At 45.8% G+C, this 7,503-nt stretch overlaps 1 non-coding gene across 1 annotated transcript; it reads left to right on the forward strand.

Annotated features, from left to right (window-relative positions):
- The first annotated feature begins 551 nt into the window (after window positions 1-551).
- On the forward strand, window positions 552-670 carry LOC118602523. Its single transcript, XR_004950726.1, has one exon. It is a non-coding gene; the product is annotated as a 5S ribosomal RNA (ribosomal RNA).
- Window positions 671-7,503: the final 6,833 nt, after the last annotated feature.

Raw genomic sequence — 7,503 nt, forward strand, 5'->3', positions numbered from 1 at the left:
ACACAGAGCGTCGAGCTAGGTCCCAGTCCTCCACAGCAGCTCCAGAGCCTCGTCTCACCTCTCACAACCTCTGGGAGCCCTAACTTGCCAAAACTCAACTGGCTTTTTGGAAGAAGAACAGAAAATTTGTACAAATGGACATTTGTGCGGTGTGGATTTCCGGCTCGTCCCAAGAGGTAGTGTCATCTAGAGACCTGTCTTTCCTAACCTCTGCCCCCATTTTTCTCCCATCAGAGCTGGGGTGAGCCTCTCCTCTGTGCTACAGCCCAGCGTGTCCCTCCATCAAGCCCCAGTTGCCTTGGTTGCCCTTTTCCATGGCTGTCTCCCCAACATGACTGTGCACCCAATAAAGACAGGGGCTGTGTCAGAATCGACTCAGTGCCCCACAGAGTAAGTGTCTGGATGTCCTGGCGTTCTTCCCCTTCCTAATACACCTGAGATAAAGAGGACTTCTCTTTATCTCTGGATTCAATCTTGTAAGGCATACCCAGTTACTCACACCCCTAAATTTAAATTTAGAATGCAATGACAATTAAAAATGGCTAACATCAGTCTACAGCCATGCTACCCTGAACAAGCCCGATCCCATTTGATCTCAGAAGCTAAGCAGGGTCGGACCTGGTTAGTACTTGGGTGGGAGACCACCTAGGAAGACCAGGTGCTGTAGACGTAAAAATTAAAAATAAAAGGGATTGTAAACTGACATGGTCCTTGCAATCTGTGAGGTCAACCAAGGGTTGCCTCACCTAATATAAACAAATAAATAAATAACTTAAAAATGGCTATTGTCTGTTGCATGGCAGCCATGACCTAACCAGTTCCCAGTATGAGGTTCCACTTGTTTTTCTTATTTCCTTTTCTCCCTAAAATTTTGTGAGCCCCTGGTAATCCTTCCAGTAAATTTTCTTATTTTAAGTTCTCCAGAATTTTTCTCTGATGTTGCTTGCAACTGAGAGAGAGGGAGACAGACAGAGGGAGAGGGCCGGGGAGGAGAAGGGAAGAGGAAAGGGGAGAGAGAAAGAAGGAAGAGGAGGAAGAGGAATAGGGTGGGAAGGAAGAAAGAAGGAAGGAAGGAAAACTAACTCGAACACTCAGTGAGTGAATGAGTGAGACAAAATTACCATCTAGCTGGAGAGTCTGCAGGGCAGATGGTGGCCACGAAGAGCAATATATCTGCCTGGAATAGCCAGGCCAAGCCCAGACAGTCACATCTGTGTTAACAGGGGACCACCTGTGGACTTGATTTTAGAAAATTCCCTTAGCTCTCACAAATGTCAGAACATACTCATTCCTCAGACCCTCTCGAGCTCCGAGTTTTACAGAAAGACACCCTTCCCCACTCTGGTCGACAGGGACAGCCCCTCCTTGCATTTCACGGCTCATGTTGGCATCACTTTGCAGGAGATGACTAAGGCTAACAACGGAGTTCTCTGTCTCTCTGAATCAGAAAAAAATCAGAGAGTCGACAGAGAAATCCATTCAAATTTCCTAACCTGGAAAGACTGGAATGGACTCAAGGCAGTTGGGGTAGGCAGATTTCCAGACCAACTCTGCACTGGACTCAGGGTCTCCAGCCCACTGCATGGATTCTCAGTGGCACACTGAGCCCTCAAGCCAACCCTAAGCCCAAAGATGACCAACTGTATTCCTGATTCACAACCTCTTTCCTTAAGCCCAAAGATGACCAACTGTATTCCTGATTCACAACCTCTTTCCCCTCTGAAGCTCCTCTGCTCCTGCCTTGTCTCTGCTGCACTGTGCTCACCTGCCCTTGGATCCAGTGTGGTTGCCCAATCATCCAGAGGCCCAAACAAAATGGTTCCTTTAGTTCCTTAGCTGGACCCCAGACTAACAGAAAGGACTAACTGAGAGCTGCGAATTTAACAAAGATGGAAACCTATGCCACACCTCCAAGGAGGCAACCCAAAGAAATGACTCTAGAATAGCAATAACAGAAAAAGGCGCAGGATTCGAGAATCACACAAAACTGGAGGAGAGTCATGGGTTGTTTTTTTTTTTTTAAGTTAAAACTATGTGACCTTGAGCCAATTACTTAATCTCTCAAAATTTCATTGTTTTCACCCATATAAGACTGATAAGAATACCTACTCCACAGTGCGGTTCAAGAGTTAAATTAGATAATGTTCATCTGAACACTTAAACAGTGACTGGGATCATTATCGTCATCTTCATCAGGCTGCTCTTTTTTGCTGCCCCTTGAGGCTCATCACCATCTATTCTAACACTGCCACATCTTGTCTAGGGCCACTCCACACCCACTTACTGTTCTTCTAAGAAAAATAAAGGCAAGTGCCTTGACAAGGGCCTTGGGAGCCTAAGTGCAAATAAAACCCTTTTAAGTGGAGATAGGCAGGAAACTAGAATTTATTGAGAATGTGTGTGCCAGATTCCTCAAAACTACCCTCTGGAGTGATGGCTCAGAGACATTAAGTGACTCACCCAAGATCACACAGCTAGGAAATGGCAGGCCTGGGATTCAAAATCAATCTGACTCTAAAACCCGGCTCTGACCATTCCACTGGACTCCATCAATCCAGAGGCAGCAAGCCAGCGGCGCAGGAAAAAAAGTCAACAATGAGAAGGAGGAAAAAAAGTCAACAATGAGAAGGGCGTTTACAAAGATTATCATAATGCTATTTGGAATGTGTTCTCTGTCCCCGAATCAATGAGATCCTGGCCTATTTCCTCCCTTTTTGGAAACAAATACTCTATGAGCTGCCTAAAAAGTGATTTACTTTTCATTGCTTCTAAGGATACAGGACATAAACTGAGGCCTGAGGCCAGCCCTGAACTGAACAGGGGATCTTGTCCTGTTCTACCCCTGCAACCCTCCCCTCCGAGGCCGCCTCTCTCTCCTCATGGGACAGCAGGAGCCCTGATCTGTATTCACGCGCAGGTCTCTGGGAAGTCCTCAAAGGACTCAGCCACGTGCTTCCTGGAAATCAATGTGTGTTTGACCGGCTGCTTCTCTTTCATTTCTTCATTGTATAGTTCCTCCCCAAGAATGCGAAAACATTGCTCTGGTAAGATTTGTTCTTTTTTAAATCTGGCTGGAGCCTCACTAAGGTACATTAATCTTTAACTGTTTATAGATTTTTCTACTTAGAATATATGCCCTGTGCTTTCATTTCATATGGGGATTCGAGTTCTGCTTCCATATTGATGAGGGCTTAGGAGACTTATTTCCTCTCTGGGATTTTCTCCTGTGGGCTTATTTATCAGATCCAGTTTGCCAAGATCCCCGTAGATCTTTGCCTCATTCAGGAGACAACTGGTGGTTAAAACCTTGGGCTTCAGGGTCAGACAGAGCCAGGCACAAATTCACTGCCCAGCCCCACCACTCCACCCATGGGACCTCAAGCAAGTCACAAAACCTCTCTGAAAATGAAGACCCATTGGAGTCATATCTTACTCAGGGTTTTATAATCAGCACAAAGCCCGTATGTGCTCATAACAATTACTTCTGAAGAGTTCTTAAATCTGTGCAAGGACTCTCGTCTCCTAACCCCAGCGTGCCATCCCTCACCCTCTTCCAATCTCTACCCCACTCCCAAGGGCAGCCGCCTGCTCTTTGTCCACAAGGTCAGCCTTTCAGGGCCACCTCCAATCCTCCCTCCACCCAGCATCTCTGCCTGGCTCCATAAGACAGCCCAGGAGATAGTACACAAAACCACAATCTTCCTTAAAAGGCAAGAAATTGGAGAAAGTTGTGAATACATGTAGTTCATACTTTTCAAAATTGACTATTACTAACCAAAAATATTTTTAAAGACTCTTTTCAAAGTGTAAACACAAAATTGATCAATCTTCTGTTAAGTCTCAAATCCCCAAGGCCCAAACACCAAGTACTTGAGAAAGACTGCTCAAGAGAAGTGATGAATGAATGAATGAATGAATGAATGAATACATACATACATACATACATACATACATACATTGGCTATCTCTACCCAGCCCCTGGCCCAATGGGCCTACTGAAAACAAAGCCAACCCCATGTGAGTCAGAATCTGCTTACACCCGTCTTCTATCTAAAACTTGGCAAAGGCTGCTTGTGCTGCCCTGCCTCTCAGATAACCTGCCCCCGCCTCCCACTGTAGCACTTTTGTGAGCACGCCCCAAGGAAGGTGTGCTGACTGGCCACCAGTAGGCAGATAAATTATATTGACCCTCCCACCTTTTAGTGACTCTGGTATAATGTAGTTGATAATGGCATCTCACTTGAAGATTCCTTTAGTAACTGCTTCTGACCAAAAACCTTTCCCACATCACTGTCATGACATGGCAGGGCATCATGACATCTCCAGTCTTCCCCTCTGGTGTATCTTCTGTAGGATAAAGTGGCCATTTAAAGACTGAAATCAGACTGAAACATAAAGACTGACTTCTGATTTCCTAGCAGCTGTGCCGCTACACAGGATGCTGTCTCTCAGCTGGACCAATGCCCTGGGGGACCATTCTGTTAGGTGTTTGTAACGCCACCAAAATTCTCCTGGTCCTGTCACCTGGGTTGGTAGGCCTCTCATCCGTATTGGGCTGTCAGGTCGGGAGACATCTAGCACAATCGCCTCCCTGGCACAGCCTTGGAACTCATGCGCGTGGGCTCCTACCAGCTGATGGGTAATTCCCCCACCCTGACATCTATCCCTGCCCCATAGAAATCACAAGATTCCACAGGCCCCAGACTCTGTTTTCCAGGAGGCATTGTCCTTGCAAATAGATGTCTAAGGAGCCACGATTTGGGGAAAATGGGACCCAGGTATTTTTGCAGAAGGATGTAAGACTGGGAAAATAGGCTGTTGTAGATAAAGTAAAGGGTGTTCTGCTCTTTATAAAACTGCCACGACTAACCACGTCTCGTCGAGTGTCCTGGCCCACACCCTCACTGGGCAAGATCCCTGCCAGGCCTCACCTTTTGTGCCACTCTTTCCAAGGTGCTCAAGCCATCTGGCAGCAACTCAGGTTAGTGTCATGTCACCCTGTGGCTGGAATAGCAGGAAAGCATTTGAAATGACCCTCGTACCCAAAACTGGGCCCTGGCATGGCGCGGTAGGAAGCCTCCTTAGAAGGTGGACAGTTACGGCTACCCAGGGGGTACTTCCCATCTTTCCAGCCCCTGGGGGACCCTGCTCTCCTGGGAGCCCTGAGCCTAAGAGCATGGTACATTGAGCATTCATTCACATGAGGTAACATGCAGGATTAAGGACTGCAGACAGAGTTTATAAACACAATTTAATAAAACAAGCCCTGAAGTCATATCTGTGCTCAGCACTTCCACCCCATTCTGATGGTTATTCACAGATATAGAGGGGAGCTATCGGAGTTTTTATAATTCTGGCTAAATAAGAAAAATGACTGCTCAGCTTCTTGGTACCAAAACCCTCCTCAAATGCAAATGCAAACTACCCTAAGGTACCCTTTTCACCTAGCAGAAATCCAAGAGTTTGACAACATAATCTGTTAGTGAGAAGACACTTTCATGCACTGCTTCTGGGAAGGCGAAATGGTACAATCCTAGGAAGGGAAATTGGGCAAAAGAATGCCAAGTATTTGCCCTTTGACATGGCAATTTCATCTCTAGGAATCTATCCATAAAATGCACTCAAAAAAAAATATATAAAAAGACTTAACTTGCTCATTGCAGCACCATTTGTTACATCAAAAGACTGGAAACAACCCATGTGTCCATCAGGAGGGGAGTAGTTCAGTAAGCCATGGCCCATCCACACAATAGAGCACTATGCTGCCATAAAGGGAAGGAGGATGCCTTCCTGTATTGCTGTGAGTAATCTCTAGCATGTTTTCTTAAATAGAAAAAAAAAAAAAAAAGATACAGTATGCTACCATCCATATAAGAAAGGAAAAGTATAATTAGACATATATATTTTTTAATAAAACGATAAACCCTAAAATAGAAGAGATATCCACCAATAGCAACATAAGAAACTGTTTGGATCCTGATTCAAACAAACAAACTGAAAACAAAATGATGAAATAAGTGAACACTTTCTGGATATTTGATGACATTAAGGAATTAATATTATTGTTTTTCAGTTGTGACCATGGTGTTATTATTTTTTTTTAATGAGACTTTATCTTTTAGAAATACTTCTTGAAATGTTTCCAGATGAAATTATACAATGTCTGTTACTTGCTTCAAAATAATTTTGGAAATGGGAGTGGGTGGGAATATAAATGAAACAAGATTGGCTGTGGATTACTAATCGTTGAAGCTGATGATGAATCCACGAGGCTTTGATATACACTACTCTATACATTTATATAGATATAAAATTTTTCATGATAAAATAATTTAAAAAGCAAAGAGGAGTGAGAGGAAAGGAAGGATGGAAGGGAAGACGGGAGGGAGGAAGGGAGGGAGGGAAGGTGGGAGAGAAGAAAAGAAAGAAAAGAAACCCTTCCCATGCAGTCTATAGAAACAGTTGCCATTCTGGCTCTAAACCCGGCCCTCACAAGCAGCACCCAGTTGCAAGTAACAGCACAGCCAACACTGGCTACACCTGAGAGAGCTCCTGGGAGTAGACTGACCTGCTGGGGTACTAGATAAAGGCAAACAGGACCAGAGCAACACCAGGCTGACTTAAGTGCCACGTGCCCAGCGGGCCAGTTCAGTAGAGTGAGGTCAGGTGAGCAGGAGATGTCCAAAGTGTCCAGAGGAGGGAGGAATGGTCAGATCTTGGCTCTTTGGGGTGGAAAGGGGATGTCGGGAGACGTGAGGAGGGCAGGCCTCTGCCTAGAGCATGAAGGGGCCACTCTGGGCATGGCAAAGGCCCAAAACTGACTGGGGCCTGCTGTGTGCCAAGCATTGTGCTGGGCATTTGGCATAAACCATCGAAGGAGACTCAGCACAAAGGGAGGTTGGGAAGGGTGAGAAATCCAGTTGACTGAGCTAGATGACTCAGGGGAGCAGGGAGAAGAGTTAAACTAGTTGAGGGTGACCAAGGAATGGCCAGTCTACCATTTAAGCCTTTAGCTGAACCTCTGTTTCACTGAATCAGGACAATAGGGAAGCCCTGGGCCCTGGCTGGACCTCATCAGATGCCTTAGAGAACCCAACTCAGGCCAAAACCCACCTGCCTGAGACAGAAGAGTTTCTTCTTACACCTTCAGGCTGGGCAGGGCCAGAAAAGGCTGTCCCATCACCTTGCTATCTCACTGAGATAAGCCTTGGGCTGGCTAGGGAGGAACATAGAGCCAGGGCCTGTGTGAACAACCAATGGTGATGGCCTGAGCATCTCAGAGCCAGGTGAGAAGATATGGGAAACAGGCCCGATGAGGAGTACAACTTTCACAGCAGTGGCTCTCAATCAGGGGTGATACTTCCACCCTCTCCAGGGCATTTCACAATGTTTGGAGACATCTTTGTGTGAGGTGCCACTAGTATCTAGTGGGTAGAAGCCAGGTGTGCTGCTAAACATCCAACAATACATAGGACAGCTCCCCTGCTCCCACAAAGAATTACA

The sequence above is a fragment of the Rousettus aegyptiacus genome, unplaced genomic scaffold, assembly GCF_014176215.1.
Source record: "Rousettus aegyptiacus isolate mRouAeg1 unplaced genomic scaffold, mRouAeg1.p scaffold_m13_p_4, whole genome shotgun sequence".
NCBI classification, from domain to species: domain Eukaryota; kingdom Metazoa; phylum Chordata; class Mammalia; order Chiroptera; family Pteropodidae; genus Rousettus; species Rousettus aegyptiacus.